At 41.7% G+C, this 15554-nt stretch overlaps 1 protein-coding gene and 1 pseudogene across 1 annotated transcript in view; one reads left to right on the forward strand and one right to left on the reverse strand.

Annotated features, from left to right (window-relative positions):
* Positions 1-15554, reverse strand: part of LOC133575751 (uncharacterized) — a 381675-nt gene that overhangs the window by 337633 nt on the left and 28488 nt on the right. The gene's annotated exons all lie outside the window — the stretch shown is intronic.
* LOC133575700 (uncharacterized) overlaps positions 1-15554 on the forward strand; it is a 79407-nt pseudogene that overhangs the window by 7372 nt on the left and 56481 nt on the right.

Genomic DNA, 15554 nt, shown 5'->3' on the forward strand with positions numbered 1-15554 from the left:
GTAGTTATTTCCCATATTTCTGCACAATAAGTCAGATATGTAACACTAGTGAGCAGTAGAGAATATGAAGTCATTTTTGGTCTAGAACATGTTTTGCTTTATTCATTATTGACGTGTTTCTTGCTACTTTATGTTGTATATTTTTTATATGAGATTTCCAATTCAGTTTATCATCAACCATTATACCTAGAAATTTGGTTTCATTTACACTTTCAATTTCTATTCCATCTATTTGTATTTGTGTTTGACTTTCCCTTCTACTGTTACCAAATAGCATTATTTTACTTTTACTGAGATTCAAGGATAGTCTGTTTTTGTCCAACCATCTTTTTAATGTGTTCATTTCTTCTGTTATTATTTGTATTAACTTCTGTGTGTTCTCTCCTGAACAAAAAGCTGTTGTATCATCTGCAAATAATACTAACTTTAAATATTTTGTAACTTTACAAATGTCATTTATATAGAGATTGAATAATTTAGGTCCGAGTATTGATCCCTGGGGTACACCACAGGATATATTTAGTGTTGTAGATGTGTGTTGGCCTAGCTTCACGAATTAGATTTTCCTCCAAGATTATATTTCTCCTCTTTAGTAGAGAAGAATTGTTGTACATTCTTTGGTAGCAGGTTATGGTTTGCTTTGTACATCATTTTAGATGTTTGCAATTTTACCAAATCATCGAACTTTAAAGGCCTACTGAAAGCCACTACTACCGACCACGCAGTCTGATAGTTTATATATCAATGATGCAATCTTAACATTGCAACACATGCCAATACGGCCGGGTTAACTTATAAAGTGCAATTTTAAATTTCCTGCGAAACTTCCGGTTCCCTTTGTCACCGATTCTGTTCATAACCTTTATGGACAGAATTTCTAGGCACAGTCAAGGCGTTGAGGGTATCTGGTTTGGTGGCTGCAGGATTAGGTCTCTGCTTTTTGCAGATGATGTGGTCCTGATGGCTTCATCTGGCCAAGATCTTCAGCTCTCACTGGATCGGTTCGCAGCCGAGTGTGAAGCGACTGGGATGAGAATCAGCACCTCCGTGTCCATGGTTCTCGCCCGGAAAAGGGTGGAGTGCCATCTCCGGGTTGGGGAGGAGATCTTGCCCCAAGTGGAGGAGTTCAAGTACCTCGGAGTCTTGTTCACGAGTGAGGGAAGAGTGGATCGTGAGATCGACAGCCGGATCGGTGCGGCGTCTTCAGTAATGCGGACGCTGTATCGATCCGTTGTGGTGAAGAAGGAGCTGAGCCAGAAGTTAAAGCTCTCAATTTACCGGTCGATCTACGTTCCCATCCTCACCTATGGTCATGAGCTTTGGGTTATGACCGAAAGGACAAGATCACGGGTACAAGCGGCCGAAATGAGTTTCCTCCGCCGGGTGGCGGGGCTCTCCCTTAGAGATAGGGTGAGAAGCTCTGTCATCCGGGAGGAGCTCAAAGTAAAGCCGCTGCTCCTCCACATCGAGAGGAGCCAGATGAGGTGGTTCGGGCATCTGGTCAGGATGCCACCCAAACGCCTCCCTCGGGAGGTGTTTCGGGCACGTCCGACCGGTAGGAGGCCGCGGGGAAGACCCAGGACACGTTGGGAAGACTATGTCTCCCGGCTGGCCTGGGAACGCCTCGGGATCCCCCGGGAGGAGCTGGACGAAGTGGCTGGGGAGAGGGAAGTCTGGGCTTCCCTGCTTAAGCTGCTGCCCCCGCGACCCGACCTTGGATAAGCGGAAGAAGATGGATGGATGGATGGACTTCCGGTTGAAAACGTCTAGGTATGATGACGTATGCGCGTGACGTCGATCGTTGGAACAGAAGTATTGGGACGCCATTGTATCCAATACAAAAAGCTCAGTTTTCATCGCAAAATTCCACAGTATTCTGGACATCTGTGTTGGTGAATCTTTTGCAATTTGTTTAATGAACAATAGAGACAGCAAAGAAGAAAGCTGTACATGCGATCGGTGTATTAGCGTCTGGCTACAGCAACACAACCAGGAGGACTTTGACTTGGATAGCAGGCGCGCTATCCGACGCTAGCCGCCGACCGCATCGATGATCGGGTGAAGTCCTTCGTCGCTCCATCGATCGCTGGAACGCAGGTGAGCTTCGGTGTTGATGAGCAGATGAGAGTTGGCGTAGGTGGAGAGCTAATGTTTTTATCATAGCTCTGTCGAGGTCCGTAGCTAAGTTAGATTCAATGGCGTCGTTAGCAACAGCATTGCTAAGCTTCGCCAGGCTGGATAGCATTAACCGTGTAGTTACAGGTCCATGGTTTAATAGTATTGTTGATTTTCTGTCTGTCCTTCCAGTCAGGGGTTTATTTCTTTTGTTTCTATCTGCAGTTAAGCCCGATGCTATCACGTTAGCTCCGTAGCTAAAGTGCTTCGCCGATGTATTGTCGTGGAGATAAAAGTCACTGTGAATGTCCATTTCGCGTTCTCGACTCTCATTTTCAAGAGGATATAGTATCCCAGGTGGTTTAAAATACAAATCCGTGATCCACAATAGAAAAAGGAGAAAGTGTGGAATCCAATGAGCCCTTGTACCTAAGTTACGGTCAGAGCGAAAAAAGATACGTCCTGCACTGCACTCTAATCCTTCACTCTCACGTTCCTCATCCACTAATCTTTCATCCTGGCTCAAATTAATGGGGTAATCGTCGCTTTCTCGGTCCGAATCGCTCTCGCTGCTGGTGTAAACAATGGGGAAATGTGAGGAGACTTTCAACTTGTGACGTCGCGCTACTTCCGGTACAGGCAAGGCTTTTTTTTATCAGCGACCAAAAGTTGCGAACTTTATCGTCGTTGTTCTATACTAAATCCTTTCAGCAAAAATATGGCAATATCGCGAAATGATCAAGTATGACACATAGAATGGATCTGCTATCCCCGTTTAAATAAAACAAATTCATTTCAGTAGGCCTTTCACATTTTTGACTCAATAAATAAAGTGTTTGTATGTTCTCTATATCCAACATTATGTATCTTTTTTGTAACACAGTTAACGAATGTAGCGCACATGTGTAGTTATTTCCCATATTTCTGCACAATAACTCAGACATGGTAACACTAGCGAGCAGTAGAGAATATGAAGTCATTTTTGGCCCAGGATGTATTTTGCTTTATTCATTATTGAAATGTTTTTTGCCACCTTATGTTGTATATTTTGTATATGAGATTTCCAGTTCATTTTATCATCTATTAATACTCCCAAAAATCTGGTTTCTTTTACCCTTTAAATGTCTAATCCATCTATTAGTATTTGTGTACGATGCTCTTTTCTACTGTTACCAAATAGAATTATTTTAGTTTTACTGAGATTCAAAGATCGTCTGTTTTTGTCAAACCATCTTTTTAATTTGTTCATTTCTTCTGTTATTATTTGTATTATCTTCTGTGTGTTCTCTCCTGAACACAAAGCAGTTGTGTCGTCTGCAAATAAAACCAACTTTAAGTCCTTTGTAACTTTACAAATGTCGTTTATAGAAAGATTAAACAATCTTGGTCCCAGTATTGATCCCTGGGGTACACCACAAGATATATCTAGCCGTGTTGACATATTTTCACCCATCTTCACATATTGCTTCCTGTTGGTTAAATAGCTTCTTACCCAGTTCAAGACCAAACCTCTGATGCCATATCGTTCTCATTGTTGTATTAAAATATCATGATTAATTGTGTCAAATGCTTTTGTTAAAGGCCTATTAAAGGTCCATTCTATGTGTCATACTTGATCATTTCGCGATATTGCCATATTTTTGCTGAAAGGATTTAGTAGAGAACATCGACGATAAAGTTCGCAACTTTTGGTCGCTGATAAAAAAGCCTTGCCTGTGCCGGAAGTAGCAGACGAGTAGCATGATGTCACAGGTTGTGGAGCTCCTCACATCTGCACATTGTTTACAATCATGGCCACCAGCAGCGAGAGCGATTCGGACCGAGAAAGCCACGATTTCCCCATTAATTTGAGCGAGGATGAAAGATTTGTGGATGAGGAAAGTGAGAGTGAAGGACTAGAGGGCAGTGGGAGCGATTCAGATAGGGAAGATGCTGCGAGAGGCGGGTGGGACCTGATATTCAGCTGGGAATGACTAAAACAGTAAATAAACACAAGACATATATATACTCTATTAGCCACAACACAACCAGGCTTATATTCAATATGCCACAAATTAATCCCGCATAACAAACACCTCCCCCCTCCCGTCCATATAACCCGCCAATACAACTAAAACACCTGCACAACACACTCAATCCCACAGCCCAAAGTACCGTTCACCTCCCCAAAGTTCATACAGCACATATATTTCCCCAAAGTCCCCAAAGTTACGTACGTGACATGCACATAGCGGCACGCACGTACGGGCAAGCGATCAAATGTTTGGAAGCCGCAGCTGCATGCGTACTCACGGTACCGCGTCTGCGCATCCAACTCAAAGTCCTCCTGGTAAGAGTCTCTGTTGTCCCAGTTCTCCACAGGCCAATGGTAAAGCTTGACTGTCATCTTCCGGGAATGTAAACAATGAAACACCGGCCGTGTTTGTGTTGCCGCAGTCGGCCGCAATACACCGCTTCCCACCTACAGCTTTCTTCTTTGCTGTCTCCATTGTTCATTGAACAAATTGCAAAAGATTCACCAACACAGATGTCCAGAATACTGTGGAATTTTGCGATGAAAACAGACGACTTAATAGCTGGCCACCATGCCGTCCCAAAATGTCCGCTACAATCCGTGACGTCACGCGCTGACGTCATCATACCGAGACGTTTTCAGCGGGATATTTCGCGCGGAATTTAAAATTGCACTTTAGTAAGCTAACCCGGCCGTATTGGCATGTGTTGCAATGTTAAGATTTCATCATTGATATATAAACTATCAGACTGCGTGGTCGGTAGTAGTGGCTTTCAGTAGGCCTTTATTCTTTATTTATTCTTTACCATCTATTGCATTGCTCATTTCCTCTGTTATTTGGATTAATGCTATCCATGTTGAGATATTTGCTCTGAATCCATATTGGTTCTCCACCAGCGTCCCACTTTTGTTGATAAATATATTTAAACGGCTATTGAATAGTTTTTCCATGACTTTGGAGAATTGTGGAAGTAATGAAACTGGTGTGTAGTTAGTAAACTGCTGTATGTCTCCATTCTTATAAATTGGTACGACTTTCGCAATTTTCATTTTGTCAGGGAATTTGCCGGTTAGTAATGATGCGTTGCTGATATATGTCAGAGGTTCTGAGATGTCTTCTATAACCTTTTTTGTTGTTACCATATCTATTCCATGACAGTCGGTTGAGGTCTCGGATTTACAATTTTTTACAATTTTCATTATTTCTTCTTTTGTCACGTTCTTAAGAAACGTGGAATTGGGATTTCTGTCTATGAGCTCACTCGAGTCCTCAACTGACACATCATCTGCATTTGGAATTCTTTGTTCCAGATGTTTTCCGATATTAACAAAATAATAGGGCTGCAGCTAACGATTATTTTTCTATCGATTAATCTATAGATTATTTTTTCGATTAATCGGTTAATCTATAGATTATTTTTTCGATTAATCTATAGATTATTTTTCCTTTTACCGATTTTTTTTTTTAATTTAAAATGAAGAGGAAAAAATAAATGTAGGCCAGTTTTTTCAAAAGGCATGGCTTTTATTTACAAAAAAAAAAGTATGGCCACTCAGTCAACATTGACAACAACATGACAAAATATTCTGTAACAATGTAAACATTTAAAACTTTTAACATTTAGCAAAATTAAAAGTAGCTTATTTGCTTTTTAATGTGCAAATATAAAAGTAAACATCCAGTGCAAATCTTAATATTCTGGAATAGTATAAGCATTTCAAAAGTAAAAGTATTGCTTATTTTGCTTTAAAATGTGCAAAAATAAAGATAAACATCCAATACAAAAAAGTGCAAAACGGAAATATTCTGTAACAAGTGTAAACATTTCAACAAAAGTAAAAGTATTGCTTATTTGCTAAAATGTGCAAAAATAAAGCTAAACATCCAATGCAAAAAAGTGTACAGTGTAAACGTTTCAACAAAAGTAAAAGTATTGCTTATTTTGCTTAATAACACAACAATGATAGTATGATTAAAGTGAAAGTTAATTGTTGGTTTGTACATAGTATATGTAACTGTTAATGTTGTAAAAGGTATTTGCACAACTAATTAACGTTAGCGTTTGTGACACGTCTTGTGCCGTGGGGTTCTTTCAGGACCGACAGACTGAACGCCAGACGGCTTTGCCAGGTTTACAATCTTTTAATTTTACACAAAGTCTTTTCTCTTCCAACTGCGCGGATCGCGCACCTGGGCACGATTGCGGCGTCGCTCCCGGCGCGCCCCGCCTCGCCGCTCGCTCGCCGCCGCCGCCTCTCCACAGCGTTAAAGAGGAGCGCGTCTTTGTAAACACTGAACAGGCACGCCAAACGCGCCTCTCAGAGCGAAACGGTGCTTTAGTTTATGAATTTACAACGCAGATACAAATGACACATTCCTGTTTTTGTGTAATAATGACAACGTATACGCACGCGGATGATTGACTTGTTGATGGTGATGGCAAGAACGCTGTCGGGGGTTTTCTTTTCAAATGTTCGTTCATAGCCGTTGTGCTGCTATGATAGGCCATTTCCGCTCGACACAGTGTGCATACAACAACATTATTAGGCCGTTTATTGAAATACTCCCACACTTTTGACGACTTTTGGCGTGCTTTTTTCCCCTCGCTCGCATCGTCTGCTTTGCGCTCCGCCATGACAGTAGTGTGACGTAAATATGCGACGCGCCGACGCACAAAAACGGCGTCGACGTATTTACGTAACCGATGACGTCGACTACGTCGACGCGTCGTTTCAGCCTTACAAAATAATAATTAAAACGTTCAACTATTTGGTTCATATTGTCCATCCATCTCCTACCGCTTATTCCCTTCGGGGTAGCGGGGGGTGCTGGAGCCTAGCTACTTTCGCAGTGTAGCATGTAGTGTAATTTGCTACAATTTTCTGAGGATAGCTTAGCTACATTTAATTGAGAGTAACTTGTAGCTTAGTTTACTACATTGTCCAGGTAGCTTGCCCATCACTGTCTATTTACCCTACCTCACATGTCAATAGTTTGAATACTGCAAACTTCAATACGGTAACACCTCATTTGTTCTGTAGACGTCCAGCGGGTGTCAGCGGGGAGTCATGAAGAGGAGTGGCACACCAGTGTGGGACAGAAGGAGCTACAGGCCCCCTCCCACATTAAAGAGGAGCAGCTTCATGATGAAGATGAAGCTCAGTCCTTACAGCTTCATCACAGTCAAAGTGAGGAGAACAGAGGGGCGGAGCTTGTAAGTCAACACATCACAGAAGCTGATGGAGAGCATTGTGAAGATATCAAGTCAGAACCAGACAGCATCTTTGCTCCACTGTCAGACATGGACCACATGATGTCAGACTCTTCTGATCACAGTGACCTCATCCAAAAATCTTTGGAGAGTAAAAAAGACTCTAAAGGTGATACGAGACATCACACTAACAACAAACACTTTGACTGCTCTCAATGTGGGAAATCATTTAGAAAGAAGAGTCATTTTACAGTACACATGAGAACACATACTGGAGAGAAACCTTTTACTTGCTCTGTTTGTAAGAAGAGTTTCTCCACAAAACAATACTTGACAACACACATGAGAACACACACTGGAGAGAAACCTTTTACTTGCTCCGTTTGTAAGAAGAGGTTCTCCAGAAAGCGTAACATTACCACACACATGAGAACACACACCGGAGAGAAACCTTTTACTTGCCCCGTTTGTAAGAAGAGTTACTCCAGAAAGGGTGACATGACCACACACATGAGAACACACACTGGAGAGAAACCGTTTGCTTGCTCAGCTTGTGGTAAAAGTTTCAACATTAAGAATGTCATGATCGCACACATGAGGACACACACAGGTGAGAAACCTTTTACTTGCTCCTTTTGTAAGAAGAGTTTCTCCAAAAAGAGTGACCTGACCACACACATGAGAACACACACTGGAGAGAAACCTTTTGCTTGCTCAGCTTGTGCTAAAAGATTCAACTTTAAGCATGACATGACCTCACATATGAGAACACACACAGGTGAGAAACCTTTTACTTGCTATGTTTGTAATAAGAGTTTCTCCAGAAAGGAACGCATGACCATACACATGAGAACACACACTGGAGAGAAACCTTTTGCTTGCTCAGCTTGTGCTAAAAGATTCAACACTAAGGATGACGTGACCATACACATGAGAACACACACAGGTGAGAAACCTTATACTTGCTCTGTTTGTAAGAAGAGTTTCTCCAGAAAGCAAAGCATGACCAGACACATGAGAACACACACTGATGAGAAACCTTTTGCTTGCTCAGCTTGTGAGAAAAGATTCAACACTAAGAAGGAAATTCTATTGCACATGAGAACACATACTGGAGAGAAACTTTTTACTTGCCCTGTTTGTAAGAAGAGTTTCTCCAGAAAGCATAGCATGACCAGACACATGAGAACACACACTTGAGAGAAACTGTTTAGTTGCACTGTGTGTGATAAAATGTTCAGGATTAAGTATCTGGTCAGTAAACACAAGTGTGTAATAGTCATGGAAGCTGCAGGGATTTAAAATGTGCTAAATGTAGTTTAAAAACCCAGCATGTTTAATATGAATGTATATTTGATGTTGTATGTAGTGCTTCTCATCTTCTAGTCTTATATGTTGTCCTGTAGTTACTTTTTAAGTTGTGTGCATTTATTGAATATTATATACGTAGCTACTATTTTATTCTATGTTCTCATTGTTAAACAGAGGACATTTTATTATTTTCATTTGTTTTTTTTGTCACACATTTTTTCTATTTTATTTTATTGATGTTATTATCCAATTAAAAGTATGAATGAATAAAATGGTTAACAAAATGTGGACTCTGGTAGATTAGCAGCATTGTTACATCATGGATGTTAACTACTGCAAAACATCAAAAAAGAAGAAAAAGGCTGAAGTTAGCAACACATCACTGAACTTTAGAGCCATCGTGAGTGGAGTTGCTTGTTTTTATTGCTGCATTTGTACTTATTTCACCTCACATCTTCACTTTTAATCCTAACGTCTTCTTCAAATATATTGTAGTAGGCTTCTGAGATTTATGTTTCTGATGTGTGTGTGTAGTCTGTGGAAAGGGTTGTTGTCCCTTGTGGATGCAATTGTTCACTTGCACAGATACATCTTCATCATCTTCATCATCACCGGCCCACTACCGGACGAAACCTTAGCATTAATGTTTTAATATAAGTGTGACCTCATTATTCCTTGATAATAAGACTAAAAATACAGATTTAAGCACTGTATTAGAGTGCCTCTTGTGGTACTCCAACTCGCCACACTGAGAAGTGGGGGCGATCCTGAGCTGGCAGATGCATGTTGCTATCATGTTTTATCAGTGAGGAAGACCAGCATTTGTGTTTACTTTTTTGTCAGATCCAAGTTTTATTGCTCTGCTGAATAAATGAATCACTATGGCTGCCAATATGGAGGATCATTTATATATTTAAGAACACATACTTTCCTTAACAGGTAGCAAAATGACACCACAAAAAAGTGAAACAGCAGAAGGACTCAGTACATATTTTATAATTTTACTAAGTAATTAACTATAAAGAGTAACATGACAGTGGATATTTCACCAAAAAGTGTAAAATGGGAATGCTACATAAAATGCTTAACATAGACTGATACTGATACTGTCACACCGCGGTGAGGGATGTCTTGTCTTGGTTTTTTCTGTCTTGTGATGTGCATGTTTTAGTTTGAAAAGTAACTCTCCTCTCGTTTCAGGTCACTTGCCCTTCCTTTTGTGTCATCAGTCTGACGTCATCCCGATTCCCTAATTGTTTCCACCTGTTCCCTATTACCCTCATGTGTCTTATAAGCCCACTCCTTCCTTTGTTCTGTGCCAGATTGTTTCGTTTGTTCGTACTCTCTAGCATCCATGCCCATGTCCATGCCTTGTCTTGCCTTGCCTCGTCTTGTGCTTATGTTCTTTGATTCTGAATCCCTTTGTTGCTATTTTGAGTTTTCCTTTCTTCCTCCTCAGCAGAGTGATTTTTTGTTATGTAGTTTTTCAGCCGAAGTGGTAAGTTTCAGTTATTTTTCATTCTTTCCTCACATTTTTGAGTGACAATTTTTGTTAATACTTTATTAGATTAGATAGTATAGAATTTTTCATAGTTGTTGTTTCTTCCTCCTGTTGGAGCGTTTTTTGTTTATACATTTTATAGCATTTATTAATTATAGTTCGTCTTTGCTTTTGTGTTTTCTTCCGTTCTGAGCGAATTTTGGTTGTTCCTATTTTTTGGAACCTTTTTTGCCGGTTAGTTTTTGGATAAATAGATACTGTAATCCTTGACTTTGGAGGTGAAAAGGAAGCTGTCAAAATAAAAGCCTGTCTAAGTTCCCTACTCTGCATCTGAGTCCTATCCTTTTACCAAGCCCTGACAGATACTGTGTAATCATTTATTTGTCCTAAAACTATTTTGAGATATAAATTGATGTCCCCCCAATGTTAAACTCATGTCTATGCTCACTGTGTGAAGACTGGAGGTTAATGTACTAATAAAGTAAAAACATGTACCACAAATGATGTGTATATATGTTAGCCAATAACAAGTCCGCCTGTAAGGCACACAAACACATTTATTCATCATCGTTATGAGGTAACATGGAAGATGCTAACGTTAAGCTAACTAGCGAGGTGATGCTGTGAAGAGCTCCTCCGCAAAGTTGGTATACAACCAAAAAAATACTTTAAAATGTTATTATTAATGTTCACTTTCAATGTATTTATTTGGAACATGTCAAAATTTTACAAGCACAACTTTTGCTCAAGTGACCAACCGTCCAAAATGAGTGGAAGAAGCAGAGCTTGTCTGGTCCCCCCCAGTGTAAAAACTAAATGCCACTCAATGATGTGTTCACTTTATGTATTTATATCGCACATTTAAAACAAGCTCAGTTGGCCAAAGTGCTGTACAGACATAAGACATAAGGGGCACATAGTGTCACATTAACATGGTAACAATAAATACAATAGTAAAATATACCTTAAAAGAAGTGCAGAATGTATCACCTAAAACACTAAAATGTAATAAATAAATACAAAAGGATAAAACAAGAAATAACAAAACAACGAAGATATCCTGCCTAACTGGATTTGAACGCCAGGGAGTAAAAATATGTTTTTAGATTTAAATTGTCTCAGAGACTGGGAGGATCTAATAGATAGTGGAAGGTTGTTCCACAGTCTGGGCCTTGCCACTGGTTTTTAGCCTAGTTTTTGGGACAGCCAGGAGGAGCTGGTCTGAAGACCTCAGGGTCCTGCTGGGATAATAAAGCTGCAGCAGCTCAAAAAGATAGGGCAGGGCTTCTTGGTGTAAGCAATAAGTATAATTCTAAAATGATGAAGGGAAGCCAGTACAGGGGTAATGAGCTCACGTCGTTTGGTTTTGGTTAAAAGACGAGCAGCAGAGTTCTGCAAGCGCTGCAGCCTCTGGAGAGAGTCCTGATCCAACTTACGATTCAGTTCTGAAATGGCCACAGTCTGTGTTCCCACAGCTGGACCCATGTCTTCCATTGCGACGGGCAGCCTTTGAGGTCCTTGAATGTCTGCCATCGTCTTCCGAATTTGAGGATGCACCAAAGCAATGCCCAGCCCAATCAGCAGATGCCCAGCGATCACGGTTTCAAATAGGTAGAGGTCTTCCACGTCCTCGACGGTAAGCACTGAGAGGCACATAATTCTCCATGACCACCATTGCCAGTATGCCAATGACCACCATTGCCAGTATGCCGATGACCACCACTGCCAGTATGCCAATGACCACCATTGCCAGTATACCGATGACCACCATTGCCAGTATGCCGATGACCACCATTGCCAGTATGCCAATGACCACCATTGCCAGTATGCCAATGACCACCACTGCCAGTATGCCAATGACCACCATTGCCAGTATGCCGATGACCACCATTGCCAGTATGCCAATGACCACCATTGCCAGTATGCCAATGACCACCATTGCCAGTATGCCGATGACCACCATTGCCAGTATGCCAATGACCACCATTGCCAGTATGCCGATGACCACCATTGCCAGTATGCCAATGACCACCATTGCCAGTATGCCAATGACCACCACTGCCAGTATGCCGATGACCACCATTGCCAGTATGCCGATGACCACCATTGCCAGTATGCCGATGACCACCATTGCCAGTATGCCAATGACCACCATTGCCAGTATGCCGATGACCACCACTGCCAGTATGCCAATGACCACCATTGCCAGTATGCCGATGACCACCATTGCCAGTATGCCGATGACCACCATTGCCAGTATGCCGATGACCACCATTGCCAGTGTGCCGATGACCACCATTGCCAGTATGCCAATGACCACCATTGCCAGTATGCCGATGACCACCATTGCCAGTATGCCAATGACCACCATTGCCAGTATGCCAATGACCACCATTGCCAGTATGCCAATGACCACCATTGCCAGTATGCCGATGACCACCATTGCCAGTATGCCGATGACCACCATTGCCAGTATGCCAATGACCACCACTGCCACTATGCCAATGACCACCATTGCCAGTATGCCAATGACCACCACTGCCAGTATGCCGATGACCACCATTGCCAGTATGCCAATGACCACCATTGCCAGTATGCCAATGACCACCATTGCCAGTATGCCAATGACCACCATTGCCAGTATGCCAATGACCACCATTGCCAGTATGCCGATACCACCATTGCCAGTATGCAAATGACCACCATTGCCAGTATGCCAATGACCACCATTGCCAGTATGCCAATGACCACCAATGCCAGTATGCCAATGACCACCATTGCCAGTATGCCGATGACCACCACTGCCAGTATGCCAATGACCACCACTGCCAGGATGCCAATGACCACCATTGCCAGTATGCCAATGACCACCACTGCCAGTATGCCGATGCCCGAGCATTTGCTGCCCAATAATAATGTTTGAGTATCTGAAGACCCAAACCACCTGAATATATGTTTTTTAGATAATCTATGCTTTTTATACCCCCAAAGAAAATCCAAAATGATTGTATCCGTTTTCTTAAAACCTTGGAAGAGGTACAAAAATGTTGGTAGGGATACCATCTTTATGGCATTCACTCATAGATAGTGGTATGGTTCTCCAGTATTCTATGTTGGATTTCAGTTTGTCTCAGGAATGTTTAATTTTAACAATGATTTAGGACTTTTAGATATTTTGAGTCCGAGATATATAATATAATACGGTACAATTTTCACTGGACAGTTCTGTAAGTCAATATTTTCACCAATAAACATAAAATCATTTTTGGCCAAATTTATGGTATAGCCAGAAATTTTACCAGAAGAGCTAATATATTGAAAAAGGTGAGGGATGTCCTCCTTGGGATTCATTAGAGTGACAATTGAAGGCCTACTGAAAGCCACTACTACCGACCACGCAGTCTGATAGTTTATATATCAATGATGAAATCTTAACATTGCAACACATGCCAATACGGCCGGGTTAGCTTACTAAAGTGCAATTTTAAATTTCGCGCGAAATATCCTGCTGAAAACGTCTCGGTATGATGACGTCAGCGCGTGACGTCACGGATTGTGGAGGACATTTTGGGACAGCATGGTGGCCAGCTATTAAGTCGTCTGTTTTCATCGCAAAATTCCACAGTATTCTGGACATCTGTGTTGGTGAATCTTTTGCAATTTGTTCAATGAACAATGGAGACAGCAAAGAAGAAAGCTGTAGGTGGGAAGCGGTGTATTGCGGCCGACTGCAGCAACACAAACACAGCCGGTGTTTCATTGTTTACATTCCCGGAAGATGACAGTCAAGCTTTACCATTGGCCTGTGGAGAACTGGGACAACAGAGACTCTTACCAGGAGGACTTTGAGTTGGATACGCAGACGCGGTACCGTGAGTACGCATGCAGCTGCGGCTTCCAAACATTTGATCGCTTGCCCGTACGTGCGTGCCGCTATGTGCATGTCACGTACGTAACTTTGGGGACTTTGGGGAAATATATGTGCTGTATGAACTTTTGGGAGGTGAACGGTACTTTGGGCTGTGGGATTGAGTGTGTTGTGCGGGTGTTTGAGTTGTATTGGCGGGTTATATGGACGGGAGGGGGGAGGTGTTTGTTATGCGGGATTAATTTGTGGCATATTGAATATAAGCCTGGTTGTGTTGTGGCTAATAGAGTATATATATATGTCTTGTGTTTATTTACTGTTTTAGTCATTCCCAGCTGAATATCAGGTCCCACCCGCCTCTCACAGCATCTTCCCTATCTGAATCGCTCCCACTGCCCTCTAGTCCTTCACTCTCACTTTCCTCATCCACAAATCTTTCATCCTCTCTCAAATTAATGGGGAAATCGTCGCTTTCTCGGTCCGAATCGCTCTCGCTGCTGGTGGCCATGATTGTAAACAATGTGCGGATGTGAGGAGCTCCACAACCTGTGACGTCACGCTACTCGTCTGCTACTTCCGGTACAGGCAAGGCTTTTTTTATCAGCGACCAAAAGTTGCCAACTTTATCGTCAATGTTCTCTACTAAATCCTTTCAGCAAAAATATGGCAATATCGCGAAATGATCAAGTATGACACAGAATGGACCTGCTATCCCCGTTTAAATAAGAAAATCGCATTTCAGTAGGCCTTTAAATCATCTGCGTACAAGTTGACGAGAGCTTCTGATGCACCAACTGGAATGGCTCTAATACTAGGGGGATTCCTTATTCCTATTGGCGAGGGTTCTAGTGCTATCCTAAATAGCACGGGAGACAGACAATCTCCTTGACGTACTCCTCGGTGTAGACTAAATGGCCCTGATTTCATGTTATTTGTGATAACAGCCGATTTAGGAGAGTGATAAATCATTTTAATCCAATTTACAAAAGTTTCCCCAAAACCAAACCTCCTCATAACTTTAAATAAATATGGCCATTCAATTGAATCAAAGGCTTTCTGGGCGTCCAGTGACAGGACAGCTCCGTTGGCATAGTCCCTCTTGTCAGAATACAAAATGTTTACCAAGCGTCGCACATTAAAAAAAGAATGCCTACCAGGTGTAAAACCAACTTGATCTGCATGAATAATTGTTTCTATGTGTTTGTTTAATATAGTAGCTAGTACCTTTGTAAAGATGTTGTGGTCAAGGTTGAGCAGAGAGATAGGCCAATAGTTAGATGGATTGCTCTTTCAATACAACACAGATGTTTGCCTCATAAAGAGACAGTGGAAATGTTTTATTTGTTCTGGAATCATTGATCAACCTAAGTAATAGAGGTCTCAATGTATGGTGGAATGCCTGATAGAACTCAGCCCCAAACCCTTCGGGTCCAGGACATTTACTTGCCGGAAATGACTCTCTGGCAGGAGTGATGTACCTGTGCCTCCAAATAAATTGTACCACCAGAAACAAAGTAAAATGACATGGCCTTA

The sequence above is a fragment of the Nerophis lumbriciformis genome, linkage group LG33, assembly GCF_033978685.3.
Source record: "Nerophis lumbriciformis linkage group LG33, RoL_Nlum_v2.1, whole genome shotgun sequence".
Lineage (NCBI taxonomy): Eukaryota > Metazoa > Chordata > Actinopteri > Syngnathiformes > Syngnathidae > Nerophis > Nerophis lumbriciformis.